This window comes from Schistocerca serialis, chromosome 2 (genome assembly GCF_023864345.2).
Source record: "Schistocerca serialis cubense isolate TAMUIC-IGC-003099 chromosome 2, iqSchSeri2.2, whole genome shotgun sequence".
Taxonomy (NCBI): domain Eukaryota; kingdom Metazoa; phylum Arthropoda; class Insecta; order Orthoptera; family Acrididae; genus Schistocerca; species Schistocerca serialis.
The window spans coordinates 473,049,004-473,051,729 of record NC_064639.1 but is presented as its reverse complement, the minus strand read 5'-3'; the positions used below and the strand labels follow the sequence as shown (position 1 = coordinate 473,051,729).

The following is a 2,726-nucleotide window of genomic DNA, read 5'->3' as shown; positions in this document are numbered from 1 at the left end:
ACATAGGTTTACCATTTCGCATTAGATTAACTGAAAGTACTAGATTGTTGCCAATCATGTGATGAAGAAAGAGAGATACTTTACTGATACTGTGGTTATGAAGATTGGGCTGGGCTAATGGTTATGTTTCAGCTCTTCCTGGGTACTCAGAAGTGGGTTAAGTGAAAAGTTAGACTTGTATGTACTATTTATAGTACTAAAAAGCTAACCTGGTTCAAAGCTTATGTTGTACAGTCTCGGTTTCAGGTTGCCTAGCTAACGGTATCCAGGTCAACAAAAATTTGATTTACAATATTTCATGTACTTATTGATCGAATTTAAAAATTTAAAATTCTCTCTTGATGTACTTATTAACAGGTATAATTTTATGTTGAAGCTTTAACACCGTAAAAGAAGTATTACGTTTAGAAACTATGTACTGTCATCCCCTAAAGTATGTAACGACCTGAATCGCGTTTCGCCTGATTTGCATGCAGCCCACATAACGTAGCTGTCTTGCAGATCCTCTAAGCTCTTTGCAAAATGGTTCAAATGACTCAGAGCACTATGGGACTTATCTACTGAGGTCATCAGTCCCCTAGAACTTAGAACTACTTAAACCTAACCAACCTAAAGACAACACACACACCCATGCCGGAGGCAGGATTCGAACCTGCTACCGTAGCGGTCGCGCGGTTCCAGACTGCAGCGCTTAGAACCATTCGGCCACTTCGGCCGGCTAAGCTCTTTGCAGTACAGTCAGTTGACTATACAAAACGGGTACAACAAGAGACGTCTAGACAATACTGTTTCTTAAGGTAATCAGTCCACATATAAGTCAACCCACGATGGTGCAAATATTAGGAAACGTGTCATTAGAGATGAGAAAGTCCTCAATTTTATTACAGTAAGTGATTCCCACATCTGTGAAACGTCGTTTCTGATACGAGCGATTTGTCATAAACTGGATGTTGAACTAACCAGTTAAAAGGACGGCGATTAACAGTGGCAAGTGCTCTGTGGAAACCTCAAAATTGACATCGTATCACCTGTAATTTCTCTATACTCGTGAGTGAGCAATTATGTGTCCACATGTCTGAACTTTAAACGACGAACTTTCTTGTTCTGGAACTGGATTGAAACCAAGCACCTATAGCCATTGTAGCGAAGCAAGCTTTTGTGCCTGACCGAGACTCCAGCACAGCAACGTTCGTCACTGATGACTAGGCATGAAGAATCTTGAAATTTCAAAGTTTTCACCAGTATCAGTCAGCAAATCTGAACTTGAAAATTCTTTTGCACTGTTTGGAATCCTGTCAAGACCCTTATCTCCCTAATAACTAACGAAGGAAAACGTTGAATATAATTACAAGTACCAACTTTTGCACATGTTAAATTTTGTGATGGGAACGCGAACCCAGCACGTAATCAGGTTATTAAATAAGTAAAATCAGATATTACATATCGTTTTTTTTAGTAGCAGTAAGATGTCTGAATTTGAAATGTGGATACAATTGTTTTGGCTGACTTACCGCCGCCATTTCCTGTCCATGAATTGTTTGCTCATCAGTAGTGAGATGTGTGCGTGTATGACTAGAAACAACGGCACCTATCGCTATTCAGAATGAGATTTTCACTCTGCAGCGGAGTGTGCGCTGATATGAAACTTCCTGTCAAATTAAAACTGTGTGCCCGACCGAGACTCGAACTCAGGACCTTTGCCTTTCGCGGGCAAGTGCTCTACCAACTGAGCTACCGAAGCACGGCTCACGCCCGGTACTCAGAGCTGTACTTCTGCCAGTACCTCGTCTCCTAACTTACAAACTTTACAGAAGCTCTCCTGCGATCCTTGCAGAACTAGCACTCCTGAAAGAAAGGATATTGCGGAGACATGGCTTAGCCACAGCCTGGGGGATGTTTCCAGAATGAGATTTTCACTCTGCAGCGGAGTGTGCACTGATATGAAACTTCCTGCAAATTAAAACTGTGTGCCCGACCGAGACTCGAACTCGGGACCTTTGCCTTTCGCGGGCAACTGCTCTACCAACTGAGCTACCGAAGCACGACTCACGCCCGGTACTCACAGCTTTACTTCTGCCAGTACCTCGTCTCCTACCTTCCAAACTTTACAGAAGCTCTCCTGCGAACCTTGCAGAACTAGCACTCCTGAAAGAAAGGATACTGCGGAGACATGGCTTAGCCACAGCCTGGGGGATGTTTCCAGAATGAGATTTTCACTCTGCAGCGGAGTGTGCACTGATATGAAACTTCCTGGCAAATTAAAACTGTGTGCCCGACCGAGACTCGAACTCAGGACCTTTGCCTTTCGCGGGCAAGTGCTCTACCAACTTTTTTTTTTTTTTTTTTTTTTTAGTTTGCAACTCCATTAATTAAAATGGAAAATAAAAGGTTCTAGTCAGCGGCTTCTACCGTGATTCGAACTGCTATGTCTTATAGTACAAGCACTGCAACGCACAAGGGAACCTCTTTTTTTTTTTTTTTTTTTTTTTTTTTTAATCCAATGTCAGGCTTACCACCTTTGCTGACATACATGTTGTTGTACTATCGCATAAATAGTGTCTACAAAGTCCATATGTTGACAAATAGTGGCTACTTAGAAAATTAATTAATTAATGAAATGAATAAAACTGAAAATTCCCAAATGAAAGACATGAAGACATTGCGGATAGTACAAATACAAAAGAAACATGCTCCTGTAGCAATGAAATGAAATTCGTGTCGGGGGC

The 2,726-nt window shown here is 41.6% G+C and overlaps 1 non-coding gene across 1 annotated transcript; it reads right to left on the bottom strand.

Moving 5' to 3' along the window:
• Nucleotides 1–1,967: 1,967 nt before the first annotated feature.
• Nucleotides 1,968–2,042, bottom strand: Trnas-cga (transfer RNA serine (anticodon CGA)). The gene has a single exon. It is a non-coding gene; the product is annotated as a tRNA-Ser (tRNA).
• Between the last annotated feature and the right edge of the window lie 684 nt (nucleotides 2,043–2,726).